This window comes from Pinus tabuliformis, chromosome 6, assembly GCF_031772625.1.
Source record: "Pinus tabuliformis cultivar Carrire ecotype Pingquan chromosome 6, CPIR1, whole genome shotgun sequence".
Lineage (NCBI taxonomy): Eukaryota > Viridiplantae > Streptophyta > Pinopsida > Pinales > Pinaceae > Pinus > Pinus tabuliformis.
In genome coordinates this window covers 2,091,308,436-2,091,332,714 of record NC_142292.1, presented here as the reverse complement: position 1 = coordinate 2,091,332,714, position 24,279 = coordinate 2,091,308,436, and positions in this window count along the sequence as shown.

Genomic DNA, 24,279 nt, shown 5'->3' with positions numbered 1-24,279 from the left:
CAAATCAGGTAGGAACACACCACTGAGATTATCTTTAATGGTATCTTCTAAGGAGGAACAATGATTATGTTCATCCCACAGCGCGTCGTCTGACATCATGATCTCCATGATGGTTTCATTGGTAGAGAATATGTGCGAGAAAGGATTAGAGGGCGTGTCATAATCCAATGATCAGTATACCCAATTGATCGAAGAAAAAGTATGGGTCACACAAGCCAAATAGATGGCTTCGAAATCTTTCTCACTGGGGCTAAGCGACATTCGGTCGCCAAAAATTTTGATGTCAAATTCATCAGGTACAATCCATGGATCACCTAGGATCGTAGAGGATGATATCATACTGATATAGGAAATTGATGGGGAGGAGCTGGGAAGGAAAGGAGGAGGGAGTGAAAAGGTTCCCATCAATGAATCCTTCAACAATCCAAGTCTGACATGCTAATAGGAATGTAGGGCTTCCCCTACAAGAGGGACACTTCCAGTAACATTGGAATCAGAGGCGAAAAAGGTGAGTTGATCTATGGTCACTATCTTGCCTTTATGAGGAAATTAAATCATTCGGAAGTAAGTCGAAATGACAACAGCCATAGCATAAACCCATGTACATCCTAGTAGAATATTATAATCAAGTGGTTCGTCAATAACTTCTATTTCAATAGAGATGGCTTTGCCCCCCAGTTCCACTTGGAGGGAATTGAGAATCCCATAAGGTTTATATGTCCTTCCATCAAAGGATTTTAATGTGGTGGTCAATTGACTCAGTTGGGGTGAACCAATCACCTTCCAACAAGACAAAGACATGATGTAGGTCGAGGCTCCCTCATCCACAATAGAATGATGAATTTTCTTACCATGGAAAACGACCTGAATCATAAAAGTTAGCTGAGCTAAAAGTCGAGGGGTGTAGTTTTCATGAGAGAAAACCACTAGTTTGGAATATGACAGATCCACACATCCGATAGCCAACAAAAAGGCCTTCTTTTGGGTCGGGTAGTTTTGCAACACCTCAAGAGTTGACATAACTGATGGAGACTAAGGCAATTCTTCAACCATAATGTAATTTTGAGTGTCTCTTGAATGAGGGTTGAAAGAATACTTATGGATAACACCCTTTAGAGGCTTGATACTCAATTCCGTAGGAACTGGAGGCTGACCAAGATTATATGAAGGTGGTGTTGAACTGGCATGTTAATTAGTAGCCTGACCATTCAGCAAATTCGAATTACCATAGTATTTATTCCTAGTGGCTACTATGACATCAGATTTCACCTTTGAGGAGGAAAGCATCAAAATCGTATTAGAGGAAGAAGCGTCCCGGGTAACCATATGAGTCTCCTGATTAGGGAATGGTTCAGTCAACACAGTAGGAGAAACAGATGATTTAGTAAACTCATTCACTTTAGCACGGTGCGGACAATCATGTGTAAAGTGATCCTTGTTACAAATCAAGCATGGGTATCGAGGCTTTTGTTTCTCATCGGAAGGCAAAATTGTTTGTTTATCCTGCATTGAGGAATCCTTCTTTTTCTTACCTTTACCTTTCTTCTTGCTCCAAGTTTCTATTGAGACTTTCCTTTATTAGATGAAACAACATTTATCTCAAAACCAGAAGCTGTAGGAGGATGGGATTGAGGGTTTTGCATAAGAGCAGTGAGAGTAATACCATATAGTTTAATCGCCGACTAAGAACTGACCTTATAACCTATAATGGCATTAGTAGCATGATATTCTTTACCAGGTGGAGGAGGAAAGTATTGGAAGGTCTTGAAGTGGTTGGTATTTCATCATAGAGTGTGACCGATTAGGTATAAAACAGATCTAAATATTGAGCACGAGAAATAACTTCCTCTTTGGTCACGACTCCACCTTTAGTCACATCTTCTATTATGGGAGCCAACATAGATTTGACAAACCATTCAGTTGGAAATACTGAGCAGGGGTGTATTAGTATTTCTTTTCAATTTTTATTTTTTTTGTTAAATCATTTATATTTGGAACACATAAATAGATAACATGAATAAATTATTTTATTAATATAATCTTTGCAATAAATCAAGTACAATGTATATAAGGCTTCAACCAGTTTCCAAGCACCAACTTGGACTCTTTGTGAGGCTCCAACCTCCAAAGCACCAAACCTGTCTTGTCAAGGCACCAATCTTGGATTTAGTAGCACCAACTCCTAGGACACCAATCCTTCCAGTTCTGAAGCACCAACCCCAAGGGCTCCAACCCTCTGCTGTAAACTGTCTGGATCTGTTTGGTTGTAATTCTATGCTCCCAACCCTGCTAGACCTATGACTTACTTCTGTCCTCCTGCTTCTTCCACCTCTGCCAGAACTTCGACTTCCTCTCTTTCTTATAGTTTGCCAACCTCTAAACTTTCCTTTTTCTCTATTTTATACGCCTGATACCCCTGACCTTTGGCTTCCTTTTTGCTCGCTTACTTGATATTTTGGCTTCCTCTGTGCTCACTCTTTGACTTCCTATATCTCTTCAAATTCACCAATACTCAAAGGACACATTAATTCAGAAGAGAGGCTAAATTACAAAAGTGTTTCATATTAAAAAACTATATCAGAGAGGCCCTTTTTAATATTCATACAATATACATTAATTGTTCATAGAAATCATATAAGAGCTACTATGACCACATCGAGGTCCCACATTAAATGCAATCATAACATTCATGAAAATCCACATTAATAGAGGTCCCCACAAGTCATGGCTTTAATCCTCAAATTGCAGCTTCATGAGAATCCCACAATCACAACATTCAATATCACCAATATTAACATATCACCCTGTAGCGAATGCGATATTTAATAGACCATTTTTAATAAGTCTATCAGGTCCACACCTTTATCGCAATCAGTGGTTTGACATCCCTTCAAAAATTGTGATTACTACAGATGCGATATTTTATTGATTCATGCTATAATGGTGCAACGAGTCTGAAATGCTATCCCAATCGGTGATTTGGGGGTTTATCGCAATCGTAGTTTTAGTGTGACATTCTTTAAGACTTGCGATGTGAAGGTTCTGATACACGCGGATGTGATATTACAATATGGCATGTTATAATAGGACCATCAGGTCCACAACTTATATCGCAATCGGGGATATCAGTGTAACAAGGCTTCAATACTTGCGACGCAACAGATGCGATATTATATTGAGGTGTGCTGTATTTGAGCGATCGGGTCCGTAATGCATATCGCAATCAGGGGTTTTGAGCAATGTTACACAACTTAATATAATGGAACCGCCGATAAAGTTCCTTCGATATAAATTCTCTGATGCGGTGTTATTACATGGTTTTATTCTTGGGTTCTTGCTCATGTGACTTCTCTTCACTCTTTCGCTCTTTCTATAGTTGTTGCTCCTATGGTTTCTCTTTATTCCTATGACTTCCGATATCGCTCCAATATCTCTTCTCTACTCTGATATTCTCTGCTCTGATAGCTCCTATGACTTTCGATATTCTCTGCTCTGATATTCTTCAATACTCCTCTGATGTGTTAACTCCTCTAAGCTTCTCATGCCTTCCAATGACCTCTTCTTATGGCTTCACTCCTTGGATTATTACTCCTGTTTCGGATCTACTCTTCTTCTCCTTGGCTTCATATCATCATTTAGTATCCTAGAATATTGCCATATTGACATTAATGACAATCTAGATCAACAATCTCCCCCTTTGTCATTGATGGAAATATTCTTTTTCTCTCCCCCTTTGACATCAGTGGCAAAGGAGTGCACAAGGACTCCCCTTGTCGAACTACTCCCGCTGTCCTACAACATCTTATGAATCAACTTAATTGATGGTAAAGAGATAACCCCCATATTTTGATGAAGATGTTAAAATGCTTCTCGAGGAAGAGGTTTTGTGAAAATATCATCTATCTGCTCCTTAGTATTGATATATTCCAAGATGATGTTTCATTCAGCTACTTGTTCACGAATGAAATGGTACTTGATTGGTATATGTTTGGTCTTTGAGTGCATCACTAGATTTTTATTGAGGTTGATCGCACTTGTGTTATCACAATAGATGGTAATTGGTTGATTTGTACCTATGTTGACATCTTTTAGAGCTTCCTTCATCCATAGTATTTGAGTACAACAATCTGCGACAGCTATATACTTGGCTTCAGCTGTAAATAGTGCTATGGATGTCTATTTTTTGCTGAGCCAAGATACTAAATAGTCTCCCAGGAAGAATGCATTTCCACTACTACTTTTTCGATCATCAACACTTCCGGCCCAATCAGCATCGGTGTATGCAGTCACAGTAAGAGTTGAGCTCTTAGGGTACCAAAGACCGAAATAAGGAGTTCCTTTCAGGTATCTAAGAATTCTTTTTACAGCCAACAAATGTGATTGTTTAGGAGTTGATTGAAATATTCCCAACACTCCTACTACTTGCATAATGTCGGGTCTCATAGCAGTTAAGTACAGAAGGGCTCCAATAGTTGACCTATAATCAGTTGCATCTACGAGAGGGGAGTCTTCATCTTTGCTCAATTTGAAATTTGTGGTCATAGGTGTCCTCATGGGTGCACAGTCTTCCATTCCATATCTTTTAAGCATGTCTTTAAGATATTTGGCTTGAGATATAAACATGCCTATCGTGGTTTGAGCCACTTGTAGTCCAAGGAAGTGAGATAACTCTCCTATCATCGACATCTCGAACTCTTTTGACATATTTTGAGAAAACTCATGGCTCATCTCATCATTATTACTAGCAAAAATCAGATCATCAACATAAACAAGTGTGACTAGTAACTTATCCTCATATGTATTTATGTAGAGATTACTTCATGCCACCCCCTTCTTGAAGCCTTGTTGTTGTAGATAGTGATCCAGTCTTGCGTACCAAGCTCTAGGAGCTTGTTTCAACCCATATTTTCAACTTACAAACAAAGTATTTTGCTTCTGTTAGATTAAACCCTTCTCGTTGCTCCATGTAGACTTCTTCCTTGAGTTCCCCATTCAGAAATGTTGACTTTACGTCCATTTGATAGATTTTGAATCTTTTTGAGAAAGAAAATTCCAAGAACGTCCTGATAGCTTCCACATGAGCTACTGGTGCAAATGTTTCTTCAAAGTCAATTCCTTCAATTTGTGAATAGCCTTTACAAACAAGCCTTGCCTCGTTTCTGATGATTTTTACATCTCCATTCATTTTGTTTTTGAATACCCACTTGGTTCCTATTATGTTTTTGTCCTTTGGACGAGGTACCAGATCCCATGTCTCATTCTTCTCAATTTGAGACATTTCTTCTTCCATGGCTTTTACCCAATGAGGATCCTCACTTGCTTGAGTAAATGTTTTTGGTTCTATCATGGATAGAAGAGCAACATCATTCTTCTTTGGTGTACTTGTCATTCTTCTTCGGGTTTGCATCCCTTCATCCATATTGCCAATAATCTGCTCTTCTAGGTGATATTTTTGGAGAAATTTCATCTTTGAAGTGGTTTGAGATGGTTATTTTTCCTTGGGTTTTTCTCGATCTATTTCTTCTTTTTCAGGTTCTTCTTCTTCAATCAGAGGATCAACTTCATGTTCCTCAATTTCTCTTCTGGAAGATCTTCATCAATATTTACATCAATGCTTTCCACTATTTTCCGTAGTCAATTATTGTAGCACTTGTAGGCTTTGCTCCGTGTAGAATATCCAAGGAAGATTCCTTCATCAACCTGAGAATCAAATTTTCCTGGTGAGCCATCATTAGTTTTTATGAAGCACTTGCTTCCAAAAAATCTTGAAGTATTTTACTGAAGCAAGTCTTCCTTTCCATAGTTCATAAGGAGTCTTTTCATTATTTGGTCTTAAATGAGTTTGATTCAAGGTATAGACAGTTGTCCCCACAGCTTCTCTCCAGAATTTTGGCTACAAGTCAAATGTTGTTAACATTGTTCTTGCCATTTCTTGAACTGTCAGTTTCTTCTTTCAACTACCCCATTTTCCTTGGGTATTCTGGTAGTAGAGTGTTCTCTTTCAATTCCATGTACTTTACAGAATTCATCAAATTCCTTTGATGTGAATTCTCCCCCTCTATCTATTCTGAGACAATTAATCTTTGAGTCCTTTTCATTTTCTACAAGAGCTTTAATATTCTTAAAACACTCAAATGCTTCGTATTTATATTTTATAAAATGTATCCACATCATTCTAGTATAGTCATCAACAAATAAAGCAAAGTACCTTTCTCCTTAGAGTGTCGGAGTTCTAGTTGGTCCACATAGATCAGCATGGATGATCTCCAAAGGCTTTGATGTAGAAAACTCCTTGGTCTTGTGGCTAGTTCTAGTTTTCTTTCCATGTTGACATGGACCACATATTCCTTGATTTGGTTTGAATAACTTTGGGATGTCTCGTACTGCTTTAATCTTACTGATATTGGTAAAGTTATCGAAGCTTGTATGTCCAAGTTGCTTGTGCCACAACCAACTTTCATCTGTTTGACTAAGTAACATTTATCTTCTTGAATTTTGTTTAGAATTTAGATGTTGTCTGGTGTTCTAACCCCTTTCGCCACAAGTTCCTCTGAGGAAGAGTTCCTTATTTCACAGTATTTAGTGCTAAAGACAACATTATGTCCTTGATCACAAATTTGGCTAACACTCAGGAGGTTGTGTTTTACTAACAAATCATTTTGAGCTTTTCCTTTTCCATTAATAAGAGTAACAGTTCCTTTTCCAGCAATTTTGGCAGATCCACTTCCAAAGGATACATTTCTTTCCTTTTTTTTCAATGAGACAAACTTCCTTTTGTCCCATGTCATGTGTCTGGAGCACCCACTATCAACAAACCAATGATTTTCTTCATTGTGAGCAAATAGAGCTAGGCCACATTTATCTGTGTTGGGATTCTCACTTTTTTCTTTTCCTCTTTTGAGTGGGTAATTTTGTTCATTGTGTCCATTATTATTACATTATGAGCAAATAAGATCAAATTTTGCCAAGGGATCAAAAGATTTGTAGGTCTTGATTGTTCCTTTCCCTTTGGGGCCATATGGTTTGTTTGTTTGATGCTTCAGTTTTGGTGTTTCATTCTTATGAGCCATGCAATGTCTAGCTTGATGACCAAAATTTTTACAATAGAAACAATGCCCAAAAAAGATAGTTTTGTACCTCTTGTAATAGCCATTATTTGAATCAACATTCTTCCTTGGAATTACTCTCACTCCATTCTTTGGATTTGAGATGAGCCTTTGATGAAATAATGTTTTGTACCTATTGTAATATCCATGATTTGAATCAACATTCTTCCTTGGAGTTACTCTCTCTTCATTCTTTGGACCTAGGATGAACCTTTTATGAAGTAATATTTCTTCTTTTGGGTTGCTAGAAAGTACATCCGCATCGCTTTTCACATTATTCTTAGTACTTGACGATTCTCCTTTAAAACCTATTCCAAATTTTTCATGTTGAGGCTTTTGATTATTTAGGATAGTGTCAAGTATTTGAGGGCTTTCCCAACCCTTTTTGACTTGCTCCAATTCCTTCCTCAGAGATACTATTTCGGCTTCACATTCTTCACAAACTTCTTCTTTTTCTTTTAGCTTATTTTTCAAGAGATCTTCCCTTCTTTTTGTTTCCTCATTTTCTACCTTGAGAGAGATGATTTTATTTCGTAATTTCTCATTTTCTTCAATGGCACTCATTAACAATTCATCTACATTTCCTTCTAGAACTGAGTCATCATCATTTGTGAATGCCATGAATAATACTTCTTGGCTTCCAACATGGTCATTTTCTTCATTTGATTCTTCATTACCTACTTTACGGTGAGGGTACTGGTTAGTTGATTTCTTTTTTATGACTACAAATTCATCTTCATTAGACTCATCTTGCTTAGAGAATAAATTCCTCTTATTGAACCCTTTCCTTTTGTATACCATTCTTTTAGAATTTTCTTCACCATCACTATCATGGTTATGAGGACATTTTGTAGTATAATGACCTATTTTTCCACATTTGAAAGAAATAAGAGGGTACTTACCTTTTAGCTTAGATCCTTTCTTCATTCTTCGTACAAATTGTGCCATTTCATATTCAATATCAGAGTCATCACTGCTGACATTCCATTCTTAAATTTATTTTGAGGCCTTGAATGTTGCATCTTTGGAACTTGGGCATCCTTTTCTCATGTCATAGGCAATAAAGATTCCATGGATTTCATCCATCTTGAGAGTATCTAGATCCTTAATTTCTTCTATAACACTTACTTTGGAGTCAAATCTGTCTGGGAGAGATCTTAAAACCTTTTGAATGATAGTGATTTCTTCAATGTTTTCTTCCAATCCTTTAAGAGAGTTGACCACTTCAGCTACTCAGAGAAAGTATGATGCAATATCTTCTTCATCATCCATTTTCAGACTTTTAAATTGCCTTCTATGAGTTTGAAGCTTTGCCTTCTTAACTTTGGAGTCCCCATCGTAAAAGCTAATTAGCTTATCCCATATTTCTTTGGAAGAGTTACAATTCATGACTTTTGTAAATTCAGAATCAGTGATTCCACTAGTGATGGAGTTTAAGGCTTTTGTATTTGCAATGTAGGCTTTCCTTTCATCTTGATCTGTTGGAAGAGTGGAAGGAGTTGTATAGTCATTTAAAACTGAATGCCAAACTTCAGGTCCAAGGAACATTAAGTAGTAGAACATTCTCTTTTTCCAGAAACCAAAATTTCTGCCATCGAACAAAAGAGGTCTTCCTGACACTTCTTGATTTCTCATCATGACTAAGAATCCTTATTCAAGTTGTTAGGTTGATATGAAGAAGCTCACTCTAATACCAATTGTTGGAAATACTGAGAGGGGGGTGAATCAATATTTCTTTTAAATTGTTTTTTTTTTGTTAAATAATTTATATTTGGAACACAGAAATAGATAACAGGATTAAATGCTTTTATTAATATAATCTTTGCAATAAATCAAGTACAATGTATATAAGGCTTCAACTAGTTTACAAGCACCAACTTGGACTCTTTGTGAGGTTCCAACCCCTAGAGCACCAACTCGGTCTTGTCAAGGCACCAACCTTGGATTTAGGAGCACAAACTCCCAGGACACCAATCCTTCCAGTTCTGAGGCACCAACCCCAAGGGCTCCAACCCTCTGCTGTAAACTGTCTAGATTTGTTTGGTTGTAACTCTCTGCTCCCAACCCTGCTGGACCTATGACTTACTTCTATCCTCCTGCTTCTTCCACCTCTGCTAAAACTCCACCTTCCTCTGTTTCTTACAGTTTCCCAACCTCTAAACTTTCCTTTTTCTCTGTTTTATACGCCCGATAACCCTGACCTTTGGCTTCCTTTTCGCTCACTTCCTCTTCGCTTTCTTGATCTTTCAGCTTCCTCTGAACTCACTCTTTGGCTTCCTCTATCTCTTCGAATTCACCAATACTCAAAGGATGCATTAATTTGGAAGAGAGGCTGAATTAAAAAAGTGTTGCATATTAAAAAAACTATATCAGAGAGGCCCTTTTTAATATTTATAAAATATACATTAGTTGTTCATGGAAATCATATAAGAGTTGGTATACCCACATGTAGGTCGCACATTAATCGCAATCGCAACATTCATGAAAATCCACATTAATAGAGGTCCCCACATGTCATGGCTTTAATCCTACAATCACACCTTCATGAGAAATCGCAATCGCAACATTCAATATTACCGATATTCACATATCACCCCGTAGTGGATGCGATATTTAATAGATAATTTTTAATAAGTCCGTCGGGTCCACACGTCTATCACAATTAGTGGTTTGACATCCCTTTTAAACTTACGATTACTACGGATGCGATATTTTATTGAATAATGTTATAATGGTGCAACAGGTCTGAAATGCTATCCCAATCAGTGATTCAAGGGTTTATCAAAATCGTAGTTTTTGTGTGACATTATTTAAGACTTGTGATGTGAATTTTCCGATACATACGCATTTGATATTACAATAGGGCATGTTATAATAGGACCATCAAGTCCATAACTTATATCGCAATCGGGGATTTCAGTGTAACAAGGCTTCAATACTTGCGACGCAACGGATGCGATATTGTATTGAGGTGTGTTGTATTTGAGTGATCGGGTCCGCAATGCATATCGTAATCAAGGGTTTTGAGCAATGTTACATAACTTAATATAATGGAACCTCCAATAAAGTTCCTCCAATATAAATTCTCTGATGTGGTGTTATTACATGGTTTTATTCTCAGGTTCTTGCTCCTGTGACTTCTCTTCACTCTTCCACTCTTCTGATAGTTGTTGCTCCTTGGTTTCTCTTTATTCCTATGACTTCCGATACCTCTCCAATATCTCTTCTTTGCTCTGATAGCTCTACTATGATAGCTCTACTCTAATATCTCCTATGACTTACGATATTCTCTACTCTAATATTCTGCAATACTCTGCTGATGTGTTAACTCCTGTGAACTTCTCATGGCTTCCAATGACCTCTTCTGATGGCTTCACTCCTTGGATTCTTACCCTTATTTTGGATCTACTCTGCTTCTCCTTGGCTTCATATCAGCTTTTAATATCCTAGAATATTGCCATATTGACATTAATGGCAATCTATATCAACACATTCCTCTAATAACTGATCAAGAACATAAGTCTTGACCACGCCTCCACTCATGAATGTGACCATAAATGAGAGTAGAGTATGATTTTTTAAAGTTAGTCAATAGTTCCATTCTAGTTTGGTATCTGATGACAAACTGGAAACGTGTGAGGAAGGTAGTGGATAAAGTGATGAAGTCATGAAACAACGCTCTAGGTAACTCAATATACCATTTAGTTGTGGTACGTGTAAGTGTTCATTTGAAAAGATGAAGTCGAATGGAATCATCATTAATGGAGTTAGATGAACACCATAGATGATACATCATAACGTGTGTCGACGGGTCTTCTCCAGGATTTCGATTGAAGTTTTGGATATCATAAGGAAAATTAGTGGGGATAATCGGTTGCGAATGAGCAATGGGGTTGTTAGTAAGACGAGTTAAATTTGGTAATTCAAGAGTAGCCACAAAAGGAAACTATCGATTAAAGTCTGGAGGTGGATGACCTGGATATGAAAGGATAGCCTAGGAAATATGAACTTTCATTCTGTTGGGTCCCTATAATACTAGTGATTACCCCATTACTATTGTAGTTGTATCCCATATTAATATCATTGTGCCCCTATTGTCCCCATATTGTTATTACTGTGTCCCATAGAATCCCTCTATTGTTATTTTTGTGGCTTTATATTATTATTGTTAGGTCGGTTGGGTTATATTGTGACTCCTTAGACTCCTATATATAGAAAGGAGGTTTTGTTGTTTGAAACATCGAAGAATTGCTCACTTTTGTAATGTAAAGGAGGTTTCCCCCTCGAAGAGGCTGAATTCTAAGGCGTTGATCTCCCTTTTCTATCTTTTTGTGAGCTAGTTTCATAACATTTGGTATCAGAGGTTTGGATTCTAGGGTTTCGCTACTCTAAACAGGTCATCGTGGCATTTTTTCTATAACTTTGTTTTGCGACATTTCAGAAGATAAAAAGAAAACCCATTTGAGAAGAAATCGCGCTAAATCTTGGGTCCGAATTTTAGAGCTTTTCGCGCTATATTTGTGGAGATATGATCTGAGGAAGTTGGTCTTTTTGCAGACTACTGAATTACATTCCAAATAGGTGACCTGGGAAAAATCATCATAACTTTCTCTCTGAGCATCGGATTGAAATTTCATTAGAAGGTACAGAAACAGGATGGACTGCAGTTTCCTTTATATATTTTTTAGAGAGAAAGCTCGAAACAGTGAGTCGTGGCACGTCGTACAAGTTCGCGCTATTAAACTAGTCTATAATCAAGTCATCTCGGGAGATTGTGCATAATTCTTCCTTGGAGAATCCAATTTGGATCAGAATGGTGGCATTGGAAAGAGGACACAGAGGGCTACTGCAAATCACAATTTCAGAATTGGATGATCCGAAATTGCAGAGATACATCAGATTCAATATCAAGCTTCTACAAAGTAAAAAAAGTTGTGTAGTTTTTTTAATTTTTTTTGCATAAGCTTGGTTTGAAAAATTAGTGTGAATCAGTAATTCATGCCCCGAGGAAAGAAAATGCAAACACCTAGTAAGCAACCTGAAAGCTCTAGCATGACTCATGAAGAAGAGGAAGAAATTCAACATGATATATCAAAATTACGAGACCAATTGCAACAAGTGTCACTTGCACAAGAAGCAATAGAATCTAAGATGGATGGTTTAAGGAAAGATGTAGAAGCTAAGATGGATGGTTTAAAGAAAGGTGTAGAAGCTAAGATGGATTGTTTAAAGAAAGGTGTAAAAGCTAAGATGGATGGCATGGAAGCTAAGATGGATGGCATGGAAGCTAAGATGAAAGGCATGGACGCTAAAATTGATGGCATGGATGATAAGATGGAAGAATTCAAGGTAAATATGAATACGTTGCTACAAGAAATGGTCACTAATGGTGAAAGGGTAGTAAAGGAAACTCATGATGAGAACAAAAGAAATGTTAATCATGATTCCATAGACTCTAATGTTGGATCGAAGACCCATCATATTCCAAAGATTGATATGAGGAACTTTGATGGCAAGGATCCCGCAACATGGATATTACAAATGGAGCAATCTTTCGATCTCAATAATGTGCAAAACACACAAAAGGTACGTATTGAAACTTTATATTTGGAACCAAATTAGTTTGTATGGTATCAATGGCTTTGCTCTCGTAAACAAATTATCACTTGGGCAATTTTTACGGAAGAATTGATAGCACATTATGAGGATACAAAAAGCAAAACTTTTTTTAGCCAATTGATAAGTCTCAAACAAAAGGGTTCAATAATGGAGCACATTAAGGAGTTCCAAAAATTGAACATAAGGGTAAAAAATATTCCAAAGGAGCATAGGATTGATGTGTTCATAGGGACTTTAAAGGATAATATCCAACATGATGTTCACCTTTGGGAACTTGATTCATTAGAGAAGGCATTCAGCTTAGCAAGAAAAACGGAAAGCAAAATTATGGCAACCAGGAAGCATACCACTCACAACTATAAATATGGAAGTGTTGTTGCCCCCAGTCTTCCACAACCTATGAGGTTGACACCAGAACAATTGGAAGGAAAAAGAGCAAAAGGGATTTGTTACAGTTGTGATAGAAAATACACTAAAGGTCATAAGTGTGCTGAGAAGAAATTATTCTACATAGATTGTGAAGAGGAAGAAGAAAAGGAGCAAGAAAGGTTAAAAGAAGAGGATATACTCCAGGAACAAAGCCTAGATAAAGAAGAAATGAATCTAACCATATCTTGTAATGCATTGTCAGGAATTACCACTCCTCAAACCATCAAGATAGAAGGACAAATAAAGAAGAAAAAGGTAATAGTGTTGATTGATTCAGGAAGTACCCACAATTGATTCATTGTAAGGTAGCAAAAGAATTGAATTGCTTCTTATATCCAACACCATAGTGTCAAGTGATGGTTTCAAATGGAGGAACAATCAATTGGTCTGGAAAGTAGCATAATATCAAGCTATCCATGGGAGAATATGTATTGACTAGCCAAATGCTTTCCATTCCAATGGGAGGTGTTGATGTTGTACTAGGAGTCCAATGGCTACAATCTTTGGGTACAATAACTTTTAATTTTCAATAACCTTTCATTAAATTTTCTATGGAAGGAGAGGAAGTTGAATTAAGGGGTATTGTAGGGAAACCAGGAAAGATAATTAGCTCTAACGGTATGACAAAGCTTCTAAAAAAGGAACAAAGAGGTGTAATTGCACAATTATGTTCACTAGATGTTTCCACATTGGAATCATCTATTTTTCCAGATCTCCAAAAAGTCTTGGACAATCATTCCAAGGTATTTGAGACTCCCAAAGGTCTCCCACCTATTCAAGATCATGATCATGCTATTCATCTGATTCCAGGAAGTGTTCCTCCAAACATTAGGCCGTACAAATATCCCTATGCCCAAAAGAGTGAAATTGAACATATGGTTGCGGAAATGCTAGAGGCTGGTATAATTCAACCGAGTCAAAGTTCTTTCGTTGCTCCAGTAGTATTGGTGCATAAGAAGGATGGATCATGGTGCATGTGTCCGGATTATAGGGAGCTCAACAAGCTCACTATTAAAGATAAGTTGCCCATTCTTGTCATTAATGAATTACTGGATGAATTGCATGGATCAATTTACTTCACCAAGTTGGATCTTCATTCAGGATATCATCAAATCAGAATGAAGATTGAAGACATTCAGGAAACAACATTTAGAACTCATGAGGGTCATTATGAACTTTTGGTCATGCCTTTTGGCCTTTCTAATGCACCTTCAACATTTCAAGGTTTTATGAATTCCATTTTCAAACCATTCCTTAGAAAATTTGTGTTAGTATTTTTTGATGATGTACTAATCTACAACAAGCCTTGGAAGGATCATGTTAAACATGTTGACAGGTTGCTACAACTATTGGAGGAGAAAAAATTATATGAAAAAAGATCCAAATGTTTCTTTGGAGTACAAGAGGTGGAATATCTGGGTCATATTGTATCTCATGAAGGAGTTAAGGTAGACCCTAGCAAAATTAAAGCCATTAAGGAATGGAAAATCCCCACATCCATAAAGCATCTGCGAGGATTTCTCGGGTTGACAGGGTATTATCGCAAGTTTGTTAAGAATTATGGGAGAATAGCAGCACCTCTAACAACATTATTGAAGAAAGATGCATTTTCATGGACTCCAGAAGCAACAAAGGCCTTCGAGCATCTTAAAGAGGCAATGTGCCAAGCACTAGTCTTAGCTACACCAGACTTCACAAAAACCTTTATTGTCGAATGTCATGCTTCAGGAAATGGAATTGGTGTTGTTTTAATGCAAGATTAAAGACCCATTGCTTTTGAAAGTCGTCTAATCAAGGGAAAGTTTTTACACAAAGCTATTTATGAGAAGGAAATGTTGGCAATACTCCATGCACTTAAGAAATGATGACCCTACCTAATGGGAAGACACTTCAAGGTAAAAATGGATCATGATAGCCTTAAATACTTTTTAGAACAAAGATTACCCTCTGAAGAGCAACAAAAGTGGGTCACAAAGATGTTGGGTTATGACTTTGAAATCATCTACAAAAAATGGAAGCAAAATGTGTTGGCAGATGCACTCTCAAGAAAGGATGAGGATGTGAAAGCATTATTGTGCGCCATTTCTATTATCCAACCAGATTGGATAAATGAAGCAAGGGAGGAATGGAAGAATGACGAAGAAGTGTGGGCACTTATTCAAAAGTTACAACAAGACTCCAGTACGTCTGATACATTTAGTTGGAAAAATGATTTGTTATGGTACAAAGATCGCTTATACCTCTGTAAGAATTCCCAGCTAAAACAAAATATTCTTATGGAATTGCACACTTCTCCCGTAGGAGGGCACTCAAGATTTTTAAAAACTTACCACATGGTTAAGAAGGAATTTTTTTGGGAGGGTCTTAAATCATATATTCAAAAGTTTGTGGCAGAATGTTTGGTTTTCCAACAAAATAAAGTTGAAACAATTAAGACACCGGGTCTATTACAACCTTTATCCATTCCAAGCCAACGTTGGGAGGAGGTTTTAATGGATTTTATCACAGGTTTACCCAAGTCTGAGGGAAAGAGTTGCATCATGGTGGTAGTTGACAGACTTACCAAGTATGCACACTTTTGTGCATTATCACATCCATTTAAAGCCAATACAGTTTCTACTGCATTTATGGAAACAATGCGAAAGCTACATGGAAACCCAAAGATTATTGTAAGTGACAGAGATCCCATTTTCACTAGATATTTTTGGACAGAATTATTTTCTTGTCTTGGTACTTAGTAAGCTCATAGCTCATCTTATCATCCTCAATCTGATGGGAAAACTGAGATAGTAAACAAATGTTTGGAATGATATCTTCGTTGCTTTGTATCTGATAAACAGACACAATGGGTCAAATGGTTGCCTCTGGCTGAATGGTGGTATAACACTTCCTTCCATACAACAATAAAAATGACCCCATTTATGGCACTTTATGGATATCAGCCACCATCCATCATATCCTATTTAAGAGAAAATTCTAAGGTTCAAGCAATAGAACATCACATCGAACATCAACAACAAGTCCTCAAACTCTTAAAGGATAACCTCGTGTTGGCACAGAATAGAATGAAACAATAGGCAGATCAACATCATAGCAAAATAATTTTTGATGTAGTTGATTAGGTATTCCTATGGTTACAACCATATAAGAAAATGTCCCTTAAGCAAGCTAAGAAGGATAATAAATTATCACCAAAGTATTATGGTCCGTACAAGGTGTTGCAAAAGATTGGTACTATGGCATACAAATTGGAGCTTCCTCCAGCTTCTCTATTGCACCTAGTTTTCCATGTTTCATGTTTAAAGAAGGTTATAGGTGACAAGCTCCCAGTTCAAACAATATTGCCAAAACTTGACAAGGAAGGAAAAATTATATTGGAACCAGAAGCAATCACAGAAACAAGAACTCAATAGTTACGAAATCGATCAATTTCGAAGTATCTTATCAAGTGGAAGAACTTATCTACTGAAGATTCCACATGGGAGGATGAGAATTTTATACAGAAGCATCCAAAACTACTCAAGCGTTGAGGACAACACTTTTTTGAAGGAGAAGGGCATGTTGGGTCCCTATAATACTAGTGATTACCCCATTACTATTGTAGTTGTATCCCTTATTAATATTGTTGTGCCCCTATTGTCCCCATATTGCTATTACTATGCCCCATAGAATCCATCTATTGTTATTTTTGTGGCTTTATATTATTATTGTTAGGTGGGCTGGGTTATATTGTGACTCCTTAGACTCCTATATATATAAAGGAGGTTTTGTCATTTGAATCATCGAAGAATTTCTCATTTGTGTAATGTAAAGGAGGTTGCCCCCTCGAAGAGGCTGAATTCTAAGGCATTGATCTCTCTTTTCTATCTTTTTGTGAGCTGGTTTCATAACACATTCCTGGGTAAGGAGAGTTTTGATAATAAGGAACCTAGTTACTAGAATATGGAGGGTTCTGATAACCAACATACAAGTGATTTTGTTGTCCAGCCCTAGGATGGCGAAAAATTTGATGGAATGGTTGGGTTTGGATTTGTTGGCCTTGAAAAGGCACTTGATGTGATCCATATTTGTGCTCGATATGGGTTTGAATTTCCTCCTAGTAAGGGTTTGACTGAGACTGTGCCAAATTTTGAAGAATTTGACCTACCAAAACATGAGTTGTACCTTGTGCAAGTGATTAAGAAGGTGAGGGACCTTGTATAGGTTGACTAATTGGGATCTAGGGAGAACTAGACACTATTGGAATAGGCTATAAAGGTTGGCTCACATGTATTTGTGTTTCTTGAGGTGTTGATGGATAGATAGGAATTGGTGATGAAGATGGTATAGTTTAAGGATTCAGCAATCAATCCCAAAAAGAATATGGTTGAACGGGTAAAGTAGGTTGTCAAACACTAGAATTCATTCTAGGATAAGGAGGCCTGTAACTAGGTGGGTTACCATATTGATGTATACCAACAATAGCTTTCCCCCTTGCCATAGGAGGAGGGGATTATGGATAGAGGGTACCCAACATATGGAGGGTTAGGCTTTTAAGGGCAGCTTTGCCCACTGACATAAGGGCCAGCCTTCTGCTATATCGTAGGTGTAGATGGAGGGAGATGAATATATTTTGTGGAATTCATAAGAGAAGTACCAGACATTATTCCCGAATTTGATGACATGGGAGAGGTCCAAGGACTAGAAGCCACACCAGAAAAGGTACCAGATAATGACTGATAGCTAGGCGGGACAGATGGGCCACCATACAAATGTGTTTATGGTGATGTCACAAACATAGATGAGGAAGCGACACTTGATGTATCAACCATAGTGGTGGACATGGGTAGGGAGTCTGAATTAGTTCAAGTCATGGTTAACAATCCCAATGAAGATTGTCGCAAGAGATCCATGGGTAGGCCCAAAGTATCAGGTAAGGGATATTATGTCAAATGTTAAAGAGAAAGAAGAGGATTGGTTTGATAAAAATAAAGTCCTTCCAAATGAATGGGAGTAGAAGGATGAGGCTCTTCTCTAGGGATCTCTTCAATACCCACAAGTTTGTATGGAATTGGTTCACCATCAGGCCCAAGATATATTAGTTCTATCTGATATAAAAGAAGAGAAGACGAAGGTCCCAAAGAATTAGGTGAATATGTTTGAGGCTCCTCAAGTTCAATAACGTCAGGAAATAAAGTTTTTGACTCAGGGAGGTCAGATTCAATGACCTTAGGTAACAAAGTTTCAAGGACTTCTGTTTCAATTGTCTTAGTGTCACCAACAGGAATAGATTTAATATCGGGTTTAGAACTCAAAGGGACAGATGATTTTGGCTAATCAATATCGGGAGGAGGGCCAGAAGTAGTTATTGATGTTCCTGATTCAGTAGCTTCCATTTTCTTATGTTTTGGACGATAGTTAGAAGTAGCATCTGGAGGAAGAGTAGGCTTATTTTGCATTCTACGCAAATGACGGGGAGGGTGATTTTGTTCTTCCACATTCGATAATAAATTTTATTAACACAAAAATAAATAAATCAAAAAGAGGGTAATTTAGGCATAAAGAATTACCAAGCAACCATGAACTGCAATATACACCTTGGTGAACCAAGGACTTAATATATGACAGCCAATCTCCCTAAATTGTGTGTTTAGTGTATCATGTTATACAATGCGCCAGACTCAGTTACCTATGGATGGATAGAAACCCATCAGGGACTCCCAAAATATATGTGATGGTACATGGGAGTGTATTCTATAGTAGTGTTATTTAATGTGTAATCATTTGATGAGAATGTTGACATATACTTTACGTGCATGGAGCGCCACCAATATACCCGAAGGTACATGGAGTACGATCCTATACACTCACATATGTGGAACACAAATTTCACCCCCGGGATGTAATGCTAGTAAACAACGACAGCTCGTACATTTAACGACGTTGAAACACGTCTCTAGCATATACCTCTAAAAGTTTGCATTAATGTTACAAATGGTCCTTATATTTATTCAATAAATTTTATTGTTTATCTTTGATTATGTTTGAATTTTAGGGGTCACCGCAAATGTCACCTGAATATCCTAAAATGCAAATCTAGCATGAGAAAGTAGAAATATTTTTTCTTTCAATGAAAATCTAGCTAAGGAAGGGAAGGAACAATTGAGATGCAGCACATAATATGCAGCAAACAATATGCATGATTCAATTTCCCTTTCAATGCAATTGTTCCTATGCTAATGAACATGTAAAACCCTAAATGTGAATGTAAAATTTTTCTTTTCACTACACTTAATTTTTGAAATGAAAAAAATGAAGATCAAATGTTCAATTGCTAATTCAATTACACTTTTGACTAAAACAACATTTTGTCTAAGTGATCAACAATCAAACGAAATCAGTTTGCAAGTGATCATATGAGAAAAAAAAAGAAAAATCAAAAACAATTCTTACCAAAGGTAAACAACACAAATGCTAACCAAATGGAGGCTTTAGAGAGACCACAAGACACTCAAGACTCAAGGAAGTTTAGCTAGAAGTAGGCTAACAAAAGAGAGGCTCAAGAACCAAGGAAAAATTTATGCAAAAACAGGGACCAATGCTGCTATAGAACAGGAACAAATGTGTTTCAACGCTGGTACAGAGTGGCCCAGGGTGAGGTGGAATGCTCTGTCAAAGGAACAGGCGGTGCGTTGGGCCCGGGAAAGAGGATTCTTGCACAAAAATTGCTAAAAAGGATGAATGAAATCACTTCCTAGGTATGTTCTTGGTTGGATGATGCAACAATGTTCTGTCAAGGAGGTAATCAAACACAATGGACAAGGAAAACATCAAGGGAATACTTTGTTCCCCAGAATGGTCACCAATTTCTTATATGGTATTTACGATTGCAGACAAAAGTATCTCCCCTAGGTCAGTGGCTAACCTCGAAAAACAGAGAGACAAGGAACACAATGCTTTTCCTTAAACTAAATATATGACGAAGTGAGGCCTACCTAGAATATTTTGCACACTTATCTCCTTTTTTATCTTGGAAGCTCCAATTCCAGCTCTGAATGCCAAAATTAGAACCTGCACAGTCAAATAACGCAAGCCAAGAAACTATGAGATCTATGTAGTATCATCTAAATACTTCATTAAATAGATCAACATGGTATTGAAATATATGAAATAACAACATAACATATAGGAAAACAATGAATTATTTGCATTAATATAAATGGAAGGAGATTAAAACCATAAGTAGCAATTGATGTTTTAGAAGAGCTCCTTCAAGTTGTTGACTTGTACTTTCCTTGTCACAATATGCACCTCCAATCACCCTAAATGCATGATATGGTGGCCACTCACTACAAGAACATAAGGGAAGAATCATACTCCAAAATCCAACCCCCAACCACATAGAAGGTCGGGAATATATAGAGAAGTAGGGTAAGTTGGGAGGAGTTCTTATCCAATTACCAATCTAGGGTTTGAGATCCACCTTTAATGGAGGGATAGGATCAAAGGATAAGTGATGAAAACTTTAAAGTAGGGAAGGATAGGATTTGAATGTTTTATCTAAGGTAATTAGTTGAAACAAATTCTAGAAACTTCTAAAAGGGGAAGTTTCTAGAATCTAGATCATTCTCTTGGATTTCTAGAACCAACGCAAGTGCAAAGGGGAGCAACCGTCTCATTACCAATGTAGTGCACAGTGGAGAAACATGTAGGTGATCGCACTCCAATAGGCATACAAGGAGTGTTGGTCCTAAAATTGACTCAAATGATGCACTTTAGGGTTGAATTTCCTGAGGATGAAGGGAACATGCTTAGGGATTTCTGCAAGATGGTGACAAGGGGAATAGGATGTTGATTGATCCCATTAGGAGGCTCACTAATCAGATATGACAAAATGGCCTATAAATTTCCTCTCTATAAGTTGACTGAAGATATATTACTCAGATGAGAAATATTATCTCACCATCGCACTCTTTGCAAAATTCTGAGGAAAATGAGTATAAAGTTGGCATTATTCTACCTCTGTCAAAAATCAACCTCCAAGAGAATCTTTTAGATTCCTCAAGATTCTAGTAAGTTTCATATCTGCAAGTTGACTGAAGATTTGTTGCTCATATGAGAAATTTTATCTCACCATCACGATCCTTGCAAAATTCTAAGAAAAATGAGTATAAAGTCAACATCATTCTCGCTCTGTCAAAAATTAGCCTCCAAGGGAATCTATTAAATTTCTCAAGATTCCACAAAGATTCTTCTTTGCAAGTTGACTGAAGATCTGCTGCTCAAATGAGAAATTTGATCTCACCATCGCACTCCTTGTGAAATTATGAGAAAATGAGTATAAAGTTTACATCAATCTCTGCCTTTGCCAAAAATGGGTAAAAAGTTTGCCTTAGTTCACATTTAGGTTACATATAACAAATTTTTTAATATAACACATTTAATAAAAAAATTATAACCATATTTTTAATATGGTTTCGTTTTCTATTATAATGTTTTTTTATTTTTTATGAATTTTGATTTTATATGAGATTTTTAATATTATTATGCTTTTTGTCTTTTCTGTAGGGGAAAGGAACCACTCATGTGTGTCACATGTCAGTGGCTCATTGGTCATGTGGGTGCCACATAAGCAAAACAAGCCCAATATCCCCTTATGACTTCCAAACTTCAAACTACAATAAGTTTCTCATATAAACTCGGATTGAGGCATCGTTTGCATCATCGGAAATCTCTCACCGAGCTCTATGAATTGGTGCTAGTTTCACTACATTTTTGAATAATTTGATTTGTTGAGCCTTCATGAGCCCTCGTGGATCTTTGAGTGCCTTTGGTGCCACCTGGATCATTCCTCCCCACTGCGGATTTTTTGGTCCTCCAAAATCATGAACATAATCTACATCTGCTATGTTACATTGTCTACACAACAAGTGTCCTGATAGACCACACTTCCTTCTCCTTCACCCTTGTTCTTTGGAGCCATAAGTGATGAACCGAAACCTGCATCCTCTACAAACCTGTAGTACAATATTTTCAAACTACATGTTCAATTACATGACCAATCATGACCCAAGCATCCCCATACTTGCCAAGAGTTTATAAGACACACTCTTTGATCAAGTGTACATCATAATATAAACCAATACCCTAGTTATCAACAGAAGTCCAAAAAAATCATTGTTGCTTTAATAAGCAATGGAAAACAAATCATCAATTTTACAATTATATCGCAAGACATGATTTACAAAATGTAGTTATGAAAACCTACTATATCTAGTAAAATCATCTCTCACTCATCAAAGTGAATGGGTCATCTTGCTGGAGTTGATTCTCTTGTTGAACAACATTTTCAACTAGTTCCTACAGGGACCGTTTATCCTTGATGCATCGCTCTAGATGGAGACTCCAACATGTGGCTCTTTGATGTCCATTTTTGTTTTAATGATTGCAAAAACTCTTCTTCCTACAAACCTACTTAACCTTCTTCCTTCCCTGATGTGGAGAATGCCTTTCACGTCTCATCCTCTTTCTTGTTGCCATTATCTTCTAGCACTCAGCAACCACATGGTGATGCAAGTCGCATGGTGATGCAAGTCGCAAAAACTACATGGTTTTTTATGCCATGATTTCTTCTCATCATTAAAAATATGCTTGTAATCAAAGTTAACTTTATAATACTTAGAATTTTTATACCTCTCTTGGCAATCTCTGGTGCAATCCCGGTGTTGAGAGTTTGCCCTACCTCTTCCTCTGTAAAGTGCACAGTCATGGGAGGATTGTGATGTGTTCCAATCATCCTCTTTCCTTGATGGTTCTGACAATGTCTTAGAAGCTTCTGCTACCTTTGAGAACTCTCCTTCAATGTATCCCATCTTAGTAAGGAGTCTCAGGCTAGTTTCTGAAATGGGTACCTCAAGGCTTCCAACAGAAATAACGTCATGTGAAAATGAAACTGAAGAATGATCAACACTATTTACCTCATCTCTTGATTCTGAAACATGTGATGATAGGTTCGCTAAACCTTCATTGAGTTTCAATTTTTCCATGGCCTCTTTCATAACTCATAGCTGAAGCTGCAATCTCTACTTCTCCTTTTTTTCTTCTTGTAGAAGTCTCCTCAATTCAAAATTCTCTACTTAAAGGTTATGATTGATCTCCTCATTTGAATGATGAGAAGATGAAGAAGAAGAAGAATGTTCACTCGAGGGGGTAGATGGAGCATTGTCCTCTGCTCTTTCTCTCATTCCTATCTTGCCATCTTCTCCTCATAATTTTCATACATTAAATCTGCCATGTTGGCCATATTGTAGAAGGCCTCATACAGATATTTGTTGTTCTCCATTTTCCTTCTTGTTGCACATTCAATCTCTAGTTATCACTCACACTCGCAATTCACATCATTAAGAAGATCGCTCTGATACCAAACTTAATCTAGATTCTCTCAGCCACAGGAATTGAATGTGAAAGATTATGAAGAAACCACATGTTCATACTTTAAAGAAGAGGAAACATAATGATAGCCATCAAATCAAAGAGAACACACAAGTTGATAATGGAGCTCACCCAGTGTGGGCTATGTCTCTAGGCCTAGTGTCAAGAGTGGGGAGGTCACTTCATTAAATGTTGCAAGGTGATGATGATGTACATGGTATAGTTTTCATCATTACAAGGATAAACTCCCTCGACTATGGTGGCATGTCTCACCACGAGATGTTCCCCTATAGGAACTATCACTCATATGGACCCTCCTTTAGCATGACAAGATGTCTAATTCTCACATGAAGTACCATACAAGTATCCTCCAACATAGTAGCAACAAGTATCTCAACATCAAATCATCATCTCTGCAAAATCAAAAGAAAGACATGGCATCACTGCATCATATACCTCAATTTTCGAGGATGGGCAGAAAATGCATAACTCTACTAAAGAAATGGATTACACTGTTGAATTGATGGTGCGAAGTTGTGTCAAATGATTGTAAACTTGACCCCTTTTTGACACTGTCAAAATATGGGCCCTAGAGAATCTCAAAGATTCCTTTTTGATGGTTGAATGGAGTTCTGCTTCTCAGATGACAATTTTGAATCCACTACTGAGCTCCTTGTGAAAAACTAAGTAATTTGAGTATAAAGTCAGCCTGGTT